Source organism: Accipiter gentilis, chromosome 14, assembly GCF_929443795.1.
Source record: "Accipiter gentilis chromosome 14, bAccGen1.1, whole genome shotgun sequence".
NCBI classification, from domain to species: domain Eukaryota; kingdom Metazoa; phylum Chordata; class Aves; order Accipitriformes; family Accipitridae; genus Astur; species Astur gentilis.
Window position 1 is genome coordinate 18,508,698 of NC_064893.1, and position 14,618 is coordinate 18,523,315.

Genomic DNA, 14,618 nt, shown 5'->3' on the forward strand with positions numbered 1-14,618 from the left:
CCTGCAGTCTACAAGTAAAATACTCAAAACAGACTTAATTGTTAAAACTAAGGAACATACGTACAAAAAAGGCTGCTGCCTTTTCTTTGCCCATCTACCAAATCAAGTATTTAAAATATAATCTTCTTTGATTTTGCTGTGCGTCCTGCAATATTTACTGTTTTTTTCCTACAGTTCTCTGTGGTGATATATAAACTTGAGTTTGCTTGTTGCTGGGAAAATCTTGGGACAGGATCACCAAAACCAAAGTTGAGAGTGAAAGAGAAAGAATAAGTTTTTCAATATATTTTTGAGCTGATACAAGTTTTTAAGCCTTAATTTCTAAAATCCTGATTTTTTTAGTTTCCTTCCTTAGTGATGATGTCATTAAATACTCGGTTTTCCTGTAGCTTCTTTCCCAGTTGCAGGGTAGCAGCACCATGTGTATTAGAGGACTGGGACCTTACTAGGTCTAACATCTCAAAACCATCATTTGAATCTCATGTGCACACGGGATACAGTGGGTGTTTTTACGCAGAGTGGTCAGAGGTGAACCCTAGCCTGAAGCTAGTTAATGCTAAAGAGTGTTGGATCCCAGGGGTGCTAAACCACAACCCCTTGCAGGTGTTAAAGCTGCCTTTCTGCAAAATCCTTCCTGTGACCAGAGACCATTTATTGTCAGTCTTGTGCATAACTGCAGTTGTCGTGTCCTTATCCTAGCAAAATACTGCAGAGGATGTAGAATTTATATATACATATATATTCATTTCTCATAAATGATTCCTGGGGCTGAGATGGAGCCAGCGAGCATGGGCAGGAGCAATGAGAGGGGCAAATGCATAGTTCAGGCACAATGCTGGGAGGCATTTGCCAGGGAAATCTTTTGTGACTCCTAATGACTCCCTGGCTTACTTTTTCCTTCACCGTTATCAGCAAAACACTGCTTTTGGGGCAAATGGTGATAAGGAAGAGCGGATCCTCACCCTTCACTAGTGCCTTGTCCCAGCACATGGCCCAGTACCCTGGGCTGTCATGTGCAAGCTGGTTATTGCCGTGAGGTCTGTGTTTGAAAGAGTGGGATTTCTCTTTCAGAGCACTACTAGCAAGTGTCGGAAAGCTTTGCTGAAATATTAATTTGCCTCTGAAAATATCCTAAATGCAACTAATAAGCAAGCAGATAGCTTCCCTTGATGGGAGTGTGGAAATGGAACACTCCAAATCCAGCCACCTCTTCTGCTGGAACGGGCTATTACTGGGTAAGCCAGTGAGTTCATTTCCATTTTCATTAAGTTGAATAAAATGCAGATAAAAACGCCATTGGAAGAAAATAGAACACAGTGTTTCAAATGTATAAATTTTAGCTCTTTACCATAATCGGACTGCACTGCATGCAACCTGGAGAGCATTAGGGAAGGAAAATGATCTTTATCACAATTTTTGTAAGAGATGCGGCTCATAGGGCATTCTTGCCCATGATTGCTCCTGGGCAGGAATTGTCAGGGTGGGGGGACAAGCTGAAAGCTGCAGGTTCATTTCTTCTTCTGAATTTAGTCAGAAATTATTTTTTCCCTTTGAGGTTGGTCTAAGGACCGGGGTAGAGGACTTTACTGCTTGAGTCTCTTCAAATACCTGCCCTTCAAAGCTCTATGGTTTGAGGAGCAGAAGGACTCAATGTATTGCAGGCAACATGGCAGAGATGTGGGCATAAGAAACTGGAGAAAGGTATCCAGATCTTGTTAAGCTAACCAGACAACACACCGTACAGGACAAAATTTTGCTGCTGGGTTTGGTTAAGCTATGGAAGAACCATATGGGCAGGGGTCTTGGGATTTCCAAAAGATGTGTGAGTCTGCAGAGATGCTAAAACAGAGGTGTAGGGATGTGGCTATAAGGGTGGAGAGGCTGGCAAGTTCTAGGAGGCTGGTTCATCCTAACATTGTTTCCTTTCCTCAATTACGTGGAGCCAAAAATACAGCTCAGCACTACTGCTCCTGTTACTCAGTTTTGCGTTTGATAGCACACTAACATGGGTCTCTTGGGTTCTGTGTTGTGTCTTCTGCATTGGAAGCAGATGAGTATTTCTGTAACAACAGCAATGGGATTTATGCTGCTTTGTGTGTGTGTGAGGGGGTTAAATTCTTTTTTCATTAAAGATAAAGCTTCTGAGAAGATAAATGCCAGAATATAGCCCTTGTGAGTGAAAGTGACTTCAGCCACCACTATCCTTAATAAATATGCATTGCAAAATCATCTTAGCTTCCTCTGATTCACATCAGGGAGTTTAAAGTTGCCATTACTGGGAACCTGACTTGTCAAAATCCCATCTGTAATTATAAACCTGCATGAGGAGACAGGAAAATGGTGGGAGAAGGAATGAACCCATTAGTATTTGGCTGCAAAATGTGTCCTGTTTTCAGAATAATTTAAAAGGTTGAAACACACAGTAGGTAACAGCACAAAGTGTCACTTCACAGTTGCCGATAAATTCGCACAGTGATAGTCACTGACCACCCTACTGAAGCCTGATTTTACACTCTATCCTAGCACAGCCAGGAGCTGCGACTCCAAAGTAAATATAATTACCTGGGCAATAGCCCTGAACTTTTTCAAGTCTGATTTCTGCCTTTCCCAGACAGCCACAGTGAAGTGCTGCAGAAGGAGGAAGGGAGGGAGGGAGGGAAGGGCGAGGAGCCAGCACCTTGGGCAGCGGGTTACCAGCACGCTGCAAATCCCAGCATCGGTTCGAAGATAGCAGGCTGCATTTCTTTTTGAAAGCCTTCCTGGGAGCAGAGGCTTGCTGGAAGATGCTCTGCCAAGGAAAGATTTCCTTGATGTTTGCATCACATCTGGTGAGATTTCACAGGGAGTCAGATAAAAGATTAAAACAAGTTAAGCTAAAAGGAAAGGACACAGATGGGAAGAAAAGGGAAATCTCAGATATGATGGGTGGGTGCTACAGTGGGAGGGAGAATGAGCTCAGATATCCCTTCCCAGGCACACAATGACATTTTGCTATAACAGGATGCACGACAAAGAAAGCAAAGCTTCAGAGAGGTTACACATGCATGTTTTCTGTCTGTTTGTCTGCAAGCACTCATCACTACATTTAGGCAACTGTGGACATTTCTACTTGTTGTGTTAGTTGTGCCTCCTTGGATTCTGCTCTGAGGTGAGATGTCGTGGGAGTTGTTAAATACCCATCACAGCAGTGTCAAAGGGCAGGACCTCTGCCAGTCAGACTGGCACTGCAGATACTCTGCCCTCTCTGGTTTTCATCCTCTGAACTACACTAATGTCTCAGGTATTGAGTTTACTGTAGAAAATCAATAACGAGCACTATGAGCTCAATGGAGTGGCAGGAGACAATTGTAGAGCTCAGGACACGCAATGTCCATATGTGCCTTCTCTCCACCTAAAATGACTGTGCCTATAAAAGCCTCTAATCTGCACCACCTTCTGTGTGGTTGTGTTTTTAAACAGTGGCTTCTAGCTGCCATCACAGTTTCAGTGCAGAAGAAAAGAATTTTCTGGACAGCTATGCCCAGCTTGGTTTTACTTTGCATTCCTGCTGCAGCCAGATGGGGTTAACCCTGGCAATGCTCAGACAGCCTAGGAAACTCCTCCTGGGGGTCCCCCAACCAGTCACCCCATGAGCCTGGGGATGCACTGGAACGCCCAGTGTCACCTTTGCTTAGATTTTTTCATAGGTTGGCTTTTTTTAATTTGAAAGAGCAAAAGCCATGACTTGAAATTGCAGCTGCTCTCCTCTGTTCTCTGCAGCATGTGCAGTAATGGTATAAAGTGTTTGGGGCTGGGTTTTTTTTTTTGCAGGAAGAGCCTTTTGACAGTGCTCCTTGTTAGCAAGTTCACAGCACGTCCTTGGCAGGCATCCTCCTGCGCTGTCAAAGCTCCCCTGCTGCTGCCCAGGCAGCGAGGAGGAGCGAGAGGAGCCTTCTCACAGCACAGAGACATGCGTGTGCCCAGGGGAGAGGGGGAGCATGTCATCAGCAAAGGCTGGGAGATGGGCAGGAGCTCTGGGCAGGGGTGGTTTGGGAGAAGCAGGGGGTTTGGAAGGGAGAGTGTTGGGCATGTAACGGGTCACTTTTGCAAACTGCCCTCCAGACTATGGAAGGGAACTGAAAAGTCCTGAGCAGCTTCATGCCTGCTGCAAAATCCTCAGCTGTGTCTATCTCACCTCATCTGGTATTGACTTTGCTGTCAGCCACACGGCTGGGCTCTGGGTGACAGGAGTGAGGGACCCAGCTCTGCTGGCGGGGTTTGCACAGCAAAACTCCTGTTGTCTCTATAGCTGGTTAGCACAAGCAGAAGAAAGTAGAGCTACAAAAAGATGATGTATAAATAAGGGGAGAAAATGAAATTAAATAGATCAAACAGAACTCCTGCCTGCTCAGCACAGCATACAATGTTTAAAATAGCTGAGAAATGCTCAGTCAAGCTGTAACTTTCCTAAGGTGATCGCTGTCCTGCACTGCCTCTGTGAAGCCAGTGGGAACCATGAAGCCTTGCACTTTGCTGGTAACATTTTACTCGTAGTGATTAACCCTGACATGAGGCATCATCTGATTCCCAAAATACCATCAGTGGCCCAAGTTTGGGCTGGTCCTGTAGGCTCGTGATTGGGATACTCATGTCAGGAGCATCCAGCACAGAGAGGATGGCAAACACCTCAGCTGGCAGCTCCTGAGAGCCTAGTGTGGATGCAGTGTCCTCTGTGTCAGCCTTGAGCGTGTACAAGGTTTGACCTCATGCCTCCAACTGTAGCAAGATCCTCTTATGATTTTGCCATGGAGCCCCAGGACATTATGGACTGCCCAGATGCATGCAAGAGGCCTCTTACACAGGCAGAGTGGGCTGACAGATGTGTCACAGGCCCTGCAGGAGACCTGTGGCAATCTGGAGCAGCAGCTGGACATAAAGGGGTTAACTAGAGCATCTCATGTGGCAGGAGGTGCCCGTGCACAGACAACTGCATCAGCCTGGAGCTTCAGCTGGGTCCCCTAAAGTCCATGGAGGGAGGAAGGTTGGAGATGAGACCAGACAACCAGGTCCTTGCGTGTCTGTTGTCAAAGGGCAGTTGGTGATGGCTTGTGGCCACCGGACTTTCTGCTGGATCCCAGGTGACAGTGATGGCCAGGAATAGGGCTCTTGGGCTGAGTTTCTCTTGCATGGTTACCTCCCTCCTGGCAAGCAGCCAGGCTGACAACACAGCACATCACCATGTTTATCTGTTTCTGAATGCAGAAAGCCTGTCTGCTCCTGTAATGAGCCTTTCCACTACTTGTACAATTAATGGTGAGTAATGACTGTAAAAAAGAGTGAAAAGAATCCTACAAGCACATCATCCACCTCAGGTGAATGGGACAGCTCAGATTTTGGCTGCCTAAATACTCGGAGATGATGCAGCCACGGGAGGGAGACCTCAGGTCCTTCTTCAGGAGCAGATGCAAGGGGACAATGCAGGTGAGCACATGCTGCTTCCCAGGAGTGCAGCTGGGGTCACCTGCCCATCTTTAATGATGCTGCATTTCTCTCTGTCTGTCCAGTGGGCAGCTGCAGTCCTGCATCCTGGTCAATGCACAAATAGCTGGGTAGGCACTATGCATGAGTACCGACCTGGTCTGGGCAAACACCAGCCCAGCCCAGTGGTGCATATGAGTGGCATGAGTCCTTCCCCTTCAGGGAAATGATGTTTCAGCAGCAGCCAGAGCCTCTTTGGCTCCCATGCCTTAGGTATGATGGATTCCCACCTGCCCCCGCAGCACAGCGCCCAGAAGCATCGCCTAGAGCATCGTTCAACCCGGTAGAGTCAAGTGTAAAACCCTTAGGCTCCAGGCAAGTTTTGCCCGCACAGTGCATGTGGATGAGGGACTCCACTACTGTCAGAAGGATGCAGGGCTGTGGGTCACACAGCAGAAAATCACTGGTGGCTTTTAGATGCACCAGCTCTCTCTGGGGAAGCAGTCAGTGTCCCTAGAAAGGCCAGTGCCTCCAGCAATGCAGCAGTGCTGTTTTCTGAGTGGTTTATAGCTCTTGTCACACAGTTCAGTCCCTCTGACCCCACAGAGCCTGACAGCCACCACCAAGGCTCCATCCTCTTGGGGTCCCAGCCCATCCCTCTGCCAGATCACTGATGCTTGGATGCATGGAGAAAGCTTTGAGAGCTGGACCTGAATTCTGTGGCCTGGACATCTCTCCTGTCACTGGTAGTGTGATCCAGACCTCCATGTTTTTTTCAGCCAGGTCCAGGTGCCCCACAACCAGCCAGCACCCTTGCAGTGCATGTGTCTCTCCTCTCTCCCTTCATTGAGACTCCCCACACATTAGTGCATCTGCTCTGATCCTTCCTCTGCTGCCCAGTGACAGACCTGACCTGAGAGTCCCTTGTGTGACTGGGCAGTGACTAGTCGAGGAGCAGTCCCACATGCAGACTCTGCTCAGCACCTTTGTCAATGAGTCAGGAGATCCTTATCCCAAAATGCAGACTGCAGCTCCCTGTGTCCTCTGTCAAATGGCACAGTCTTCCAGGTATGTTCTGGCTTAGCGAAAGCTGGTTTTCCCAGTAACGGTATGGTAGTATTGCAAAGGAGTTAGTGGGGCAAAGCATGCCTTTGAACAGTACAAGGATATTAGATGATAAGAAATGGGAACCCTGGCTGAGCAGAAGGGACAGGACCTCGTTTTCCAGTCTGGAAGCCCTTAGCTTAGAGAACAATCCTCCTTTAAAGTGGCGTCTGCTCCTGAGCTTTCCCTGAGAGCGCTCGATGAGTCCGCTCCAGCTCCCAGACAGGGTATCCCCAGCAGGAGTCAAGGTTGCGCTACAAGATGCATGCTTCAAGTCATGCAAAGGTTTATGAGCACAATGGCATTCACAAATCCAAAATTAAATTCATGAGCTGGGAAAGATAAACCTCTAAGGCTGTCAGAAGTCACTATCCCAGGGAGAGGGGACACAGTACACTAACCCTCTGATCAGAAATGTGCGAAGAAGGGTGGTCTGGCCCCCAGGAGATTGTGTGTTTCGGAGCCTGGTGCCTCCTGCTTCGATAGCTTCAGCTTTTCCCTGAAGCGTAGCCTTCTGCATGTCACTCCATCTTGTGGGGACAGAAAAGTGTATACTTCCCCTGGGGCGCTCCTGGGGATGCTGATGCAGCCAGTGAGAAAGTGATTTCATTGATAGGATGCATCCATCTACCTCCAGTCACTGGTTCACAGGCAGGTAAAATGTGTTCCCTTCAAACTGGGTATTTTTGCAGAACTGTTCTGTCACTTTAAAAATCTTTCAGCCCTATTTGTTAAAGCTATTTGCTACCATCTCTGCTCAGCCTCTGGGCATGTCTTTCTGCCCAGGAAAGGGTTGGGAGGAAACCAGGACCCAGTTCTCACCCTGTTTTGCAAGGCTGGGAAACAAGGAGACTCTCATCAGCCTTTTCCCCTGCCTCACCTTCACTCTTCATCACCTGCCTTAAGCATGTTGATTTTGGAAGACAGTACTGAATTCTGACCATGGTCTCCAGGGCAGCCCAAAATGCATAACCATGTGCAGGACGATTCAAACCCAGTGCTTCCAAAATGTTCCCAAGCTGGAAGGCAGCAGCTGCTAAATGCACCATACACAGGCATTGCCCATGATAGAAAGAAGCATTGCAGACATCTGCGTGTGATATGAGAAGTCTGGAAAGTAGTGTAAGAGAAAATGTCTCACTGTGGGCATCAAGCTTTTCTGCTCATGTTCTTATTCTGGCTTAAGCTGTCTGAGATCTCTCTCCCATTTTTGTCTGCCCAAATTCCATCTTTTTCCCTATGAAAACACTGAACCTGAGGGATGCCGCCTGCTCTTTGATGGTGTGAAGAGAGGGAAAAAAGTAAAGAAAGCGGGGTGAAGGGAACCCTGGGAGAGGCACCTGTATTGCATCCCATGGCTGTTGAGATGGTGGTGCAGGGCCTGCCAGCGTGCTGCTGGCCATCCTCAGGAACAGGAGCACTGGGGTGGCAGGGGAGGTGACACAGACAGGAGAGGGAGGAGCGAGAGGTCAGCTGGCGTAGTTGGGCAAGAGGAGCTATTTTGGACTTCCTGGGCAGCAAGAAGCCCAAGTTCAAAGGCAGGTTGGGCAGCTGGGGAAGAAGTAATGCAGCATGAGCTCAATGGATTGACCCATACAGCTGGCTGCTGCTTTTAGCATCTCTGCATCCAGTGCTGATTGCTTTGGGAAAATCAGCACTGACTGACAGTTAATGGGAACTGGATGTGTTTTATCAGATCCTGAAAGGCCATAAAAGAGGAAGCTGAAAGATTATATGAGCCCCAAGGCAGGAAGGCGAGAGACACTAGCTGTGAGAGTGCCAGACCAAAGCCACAACTGGTCTCAAGGTAGTTAAAGTCATTAATGACACAACCCAGGATGAACATTTGTACACAACAGTGCTCTTTTCTGAAACACAGACCTCCTGGGCTTTTTGGACCGCATCTGCAGATGGAGCACATATTGGCAACAGCAATTAGCAAGTCACCTGGGAGATGAGCAGAGTGCTCATGAAATGCAGAGAAGCGCGAAGCAGTTCTTCCAGTGTTTTGAGTGTGATTCTGGGTCCTGAGGGTTCTGGCCACAAGATCACTATTGTCTCCTTCTTGGGTGGCTCATGGGAGTGTTGGGAGGCTGGAGCTGGGACCCAGCTCTATCTGTGCATCAGGCTCTATGAGAACCCACTGCTGTAACAAATGAGGGCTGCTTGTTAATATATAATGAGTTACAGCAAGAGCCTAATAAGTGTGCATCATGTGCTAAACACTTATAGGTGCTGGGGCTGAGCGCTTATCACTCCAGATGAGAAACAGTTATTTTACACACACGAACAGGAGTTTAAATGTAATGCAGACTATAAGGGTACAGGCAGAAAGCCACTAGACCCGTGGTCAAAACCTGGGATGAATGGCACATTGCTGGAAGATACGAATGTATTTCACTTGTAGTACATTGAATATTATCTGTGACAATATTAGGTTCAACCAGACACCTCTAGAGGGGTATATAGGTCTTGCCAAAACCTGTGTAAAGAGTGGGACTCCTGGTAACGGCCTCTGTTTTACAGGTTTCTTGCAGCCCAGGCTAGTGAGGGAGATGTAACAGGTGATAGTTGCATCAAAGTCGTATGCAGAGAACATATTTGCATGATGTTTGTAATGATAAAATACATTTGCTAGCTGAAGAAAGTGACTTTCAGATGTGTTCAGTGTGGCTTATTTTTGCTCTTAGTAAAGTTAATGGCAAAACTCAAGTTTTTTAAGTAAGAGACGAGTAGGCATCATGCCCAATGCTTTCATCCCCACCCTTCTCTTTAACTATTAAATTACTGACAATCAAAAAAGGACACTGTTAAACCTACACACAGGCTATGAGGCTCATCCTCCTAGACAATCTTCCTCCAAGAAATTAGATGAGAAAGGTATACCAAAAACAATTATTATAGCTTGGATACGACTTTATCAAATAAAATCTCTAATGCATATTTGACAATCAGACAGTTTCCTGTCCCTGAAAGTCAAACTTATCCTACAAATAATTTATGCCTGAATTTTTGAGCTGTCAAGTATCTGAAAACCCAAGAAAAACTCAGTTGTTCGGCACTATGGAAAATCAAACTCTTTAATGCCCTTTTCTCCCCCTTCCAAAAATAAAAAAAAATAATCCAAGAGATTTGGAAACAACATCATTCTTCAACATAAACTGTGGATTATGGTTCAGAAAGAAAACAAAAAGGAGGGGAGAAAAATGTTATTTAAATTTGTGTCCTGTCATTTTTCTCTTGCTATAAAATTCAATGGAAAACAAAGTCCACTATAATCAGAAGTGATTGTTATGGTAGAAACATTTATAAGGTACAATGAATATAAATGGCCCGCTTTTCCTTGAGCAGAGTGGAAGGAAAATACTGTTAAAAATAGTTTCTTAGAGGCTTTGGCAATAAACCCAGTACTGAGGACCTATCGAACCCAAACAAGCAGAGCTCCTGGTATGCAGGGAAGGGCCACCAATTTTGCAGTTGAGAGCTAAAGAGGATCTTTAGGCCACGTTGCCATTGAAATCACTTAGCAAAATCCCCATAGCACTATTTATGCCTTTGGAAGGACCAACACATTTAAAATTAATGGGCTGTCTGCTCTCTGCAGCCTGAACTAAGCTGTAGAGTTCAGCCCTTGGTGCTGGTGATTTCACATGCAGGGGAGAAGTTTGGGCTGTTCTTTTTTAGCATCTTGGATGTCAGGACCAGCCTTTTACTCTGGGAGACACCCTCAGGGAAATGTGACTCAGGATCAGACTAACATTTGGACTGAATGACCAAACTCTTGTTCAAAACCCTTTTTCACCAATAACACAAGCTCTTCCTTCAGACTTAAAATGGAGCAGCTGATGGCAGCATGGGCTGGAGCCTTTCTGGGCAGTCAAGAGTGATGAAATGGGTCTAGGTCAGCCTCCCGACCCAGCCTCTCAAAGCTGAGCACCTCCTGTGTCAAAGAGAAGTGACATATCTGGATGAAAGAAATATACTCCCTCAATGCTTTGTTGCTCCACTTTACCACCAGACATTACTTTGGGCTGTTTAGGGAGTGGGATGCCATAAGCAAAGCCAGGCTGCACGGCATCACTGTACACACCAGCAGCTGCAGGTGTCCTACTGTCCTGGGTGTGGCATGCTCTGCCTTGTTCCCCTTGGATCCTGATCCAGCTATTTCCAGCTTTCTGCTCACAGCAAGGAAATTTTTAGTCCAGAACCTGTAATGAGTTCCTAGGAAGAGCACAGATGCAAACCCCGCCAGCTAAGCCAAAGGAAACTGAACACCTGACAGTGAGGGCTTGGAAGAGGACCCTGGGGAGCCTCCAAAAACAAGGGCCTGAACATCTGTGAAATGAGGGACAGGGAGGGATGACTTGAGTAGCCTGTCTTTGCCTCTGTTTCCGTGAGCTGTCACCACTCAAGAGTGTCACCAGCGTTATGGTTTGAGCTGGGCTGAGAAAACAAAAGCACATTAATGGAGGACAATCTTCCCTCGATTTCCCAAATCACTGGCTATCACCACATTGACTTAATTAATTGTTAACATCTATGTAATTAAGCAGTAACGTAAATGATTCCCTCTTGATGCTGATGAAGATAATGAATAGCAATCATGGCTGCTTTGTTTCACAGCGCTAATCTGTTTTGAAATATACATTGATTTTATTTTGATTAGGACTAAACCTAGTTTCCACTCTGCAAATAAACCTCTCTGATTTGAGTAAATTGCTGTTGGCATTTACATTATGATAATCAGCTCAGAATCCGTCTGATCAGCTGCTTTCTTACTGTGTGTCATTTGCTTACTTCTTAGTCCACTATAATTATGATGTTGCACTTTGGAATATTTAATTATGGCTCCCTTTCTTCTTTGCTCTATGATTCACATTTTCCCCATCACCGTCATTATCCATGAAGTACTCCATAACTCTGCAAGCCCCACGCTGGCTCATGCAGGCTCGTTCTCAAGAGCTGATTTCACTGGTGCCTCTGACAGGGCTTCAGATGACCTGGTGCGCTGCTTTCCCCAAGCAGAACTCAGTTTCAAGTGTCTGGCAAGAATGGAAATTTGTGAAGACTCCAAAGAAAAACAAAAATCACATGTTCATTTTGCACTGAAACTCCATTTCCTGTGATTTTCCTGTCCCCGTTGGTGCCACACTGCCTCAAAAATACCTTCTAAATTATTTCACTTGTACCCACAGACCTGCTCCTGTCTCTGTCCCAGCCTCCCTATCTACTCCGTGCTCAGCCCCATGCCACAGAGGGGCAGGTGGCTGTTGAGGATAGCAGAGGTGGGTGGATGCCTGGGTTTGGATCCCAGATCAGACATCAATATTGTAGGTACAATCACTGTACTCAAGTATTTCATTAGAAATGGATAAATTTTTCACACTGTTTTTAGGGCAGAGTGCATATCTGGCAACACTGAGGTATTTTTTCATCTCAGTGTTGAAGCCTTCATTTGAATTATTCACAGCATTCAGTTCTGGGATTTTCTAAATGACACTTTTTCCTGTTTGAATTTTTTTATTATTATTATTCAATGTTTATTTTTATTTTTTTTAAGAGGAGAAACACATCCTTTTCAACAATTCTGTTTTCAGATTTTCTGTTTCAAATGATCAGAAGAGGTATGCTTTTTCTTCTGAACTGGAAGACAAGTTATGTCCAAGAGCAGCCCAGCAATCAAATTAATTTTTTGGCCCAGTAAGTTTAACCAATATTTTTATGATGTTCCTGTGGCAAAATGTTTCAATCATTCTTTGTTGTGATATTTCTCCCATCACCTTAAGCCAAACTATCCAACAAGACATTTATTTCTGACGTTCAAAAATATTTTAAGTTCTCCAATATCCTAGACTAGGAACACTGCTGGCCTCAACCTGGGAGGAGGTGCTGGGGAGGGGATGCATTACCTCCTGCTGCCTTATTTTGAGAAGTAAGTAAGTATAGCATCTCTCCCTAAAACCTTGTTCCCTTTGCTGATTTCTCCTCCTTTCCCAGACTCTGCTCCAGCCCTCCCCATGACTGTCATCACTGCGGGGAGGGAAGGAAGTGGCAGGGTGGATAGCCCAGAGGAGCCCCAAGTCCAACCCTTGGCGGCCTCGTGCTTCCCTGCTGCATTTCATCACAGGTTTGCGCCTGGAGAGAGGCACACAGCCACAACAGGGTGGTCACTATCGGGATTAAGTGGGTTCGTTGACTCCCGTTAAGCTCAGCATCATGCTCTGAATAATGATGCTGCCTTAGCGTGGTGCCAATGTGCTCAGGATGTCCTCTGCATGCTATGGTGGTATGCAGCAACACAGCGTAGCTGTGGAAAACCAGTCCTGAGGTCACGCACAAAGAGTAGTCCAGTGTTGTGCGGGGGAGAGAAGCAACCCTAAGGAAACACAGACCTCCCCAGGCAGGTCACAAGAACCATCGTCACCTCACGGGCAGTCAAAGCTGCTCTAGCCTGAGCCTGAGTGCAGGAGGAAGCATCTTCATTGGAATCAAGAGGACTGAAGTCTGCCACAGCTATTGCAGATTTATAAAGCCTAGTCTGTGGTCTCATATAAGCAGACAAAGTCCACCAGCATTGCTAGGGCAGCCATTTCCACCAGAGGAGGACCAGATCAGGGAGTTATGGACATTGTGTTTCACCCCCAAAACCAGGAAACCTAAACATTATCTTAGAAATTGGTTGTAAAAATAATTCGGTCAATCAGCTAGTCCATACTATCAACTTAGACTTGTTCCTGCAGGGAACAAGATCAGACCCCTTTTTTTCAGAAATGGGCTTCTGGAAAATTTCAGTATCTGAGGATGAAGCGTATAGCCTGATCTGCAGCTAGATCATGTCAACTGCTCATTTGCGTAGACATGGATGGGAAATGAGGGGTGTTTTTTCTCAACATTTCATCATTGTGCAGCCCTGCCAGTACATCCACGAGGGATTTAAGACCAAAATAGCACTGTAATTCTCATTTTTCAGGTCTGGAAACTGAGGCGCAGCACAGCACAATCACTCGTCCAACACTGGGACAGACAACCCATTTCTTTTCCAAAAGAGCAGCACATAGTCAGAGGAAGAATAGTTTCCACCCACTTAAATGTACCTACCATATCACTAGGAAGAGTGGGTTAGACACTGTGATCAAAGTGAACAGCAGAGAGCTGGGATGGCCATTCAAGCAAAAACCAAGTTCTATAATTTGAATCCTTTATGGCCTGGGGCATGCAGAAGCAATCTTAATGCATAGTGAGGGGTGTCACAGAGAAAAAGAGGCTTTGAAAAATATAAAGCCAAACTGCAAACATTCAGGTAAATCTGAACCCTTCACTTCAAAGCATTTAAAGTCAGTGTTAAAGGGCTATTTCTAGGAAGGTTTCCATTCTGTCGCCTGTTGTGCACAATCTTTGTTTAACTCAAATTCCCTCTCAGATACAATTTTTTTATTTCATGCTTGAGCTCTGCTGCTGGTTCTGGGAAAAGACGTGTTGTGTCTGCAAACAGATGATACCACAAGGTACTGCTGGAGCTGTAAGGAATCATAGAATCACAGAATCATTTATGTTGGAAAAGATCTTTAAGATCATCGAGTCCAACCAACACTGCCAAGTCCACCACTAAACCATGTCCCTAAGCGCCACATCTACACATCTTTTAAATACCTCCAGGGATGGTGACTCAACCACTTCCCTGGGCAGCCTGTTCCAATCTTGACAACCCTTTCGGTGAAGAAATTTTTCCTAATATGCAATCTAAACCTCCTCTGGTGTGCAACTTGAGGCCATTTCCTCTTGTCCTATCACTTGTTACTTGGGAGAAGAGACCGACCCCCACCTCGCTACAACCTCCTTTCAGGTAGTTGTAGAGAGCAATAAGGTCTCCCCTCAGCCTCCTTTTCTCCAGGCTGAACAGCCCCCATTCCCTCACCTGCTTTTCATAAGACTTGTGATCTAGACCCTTCACCAGCTTCATTGTTCTTCTTTGGACACACTCCAGCACCTCCATGTCTTTCCTGTAGCGAGGGGCCCAAAACTGAACACAGGACTCGAGGTGCAGCCTCACCAGTGCC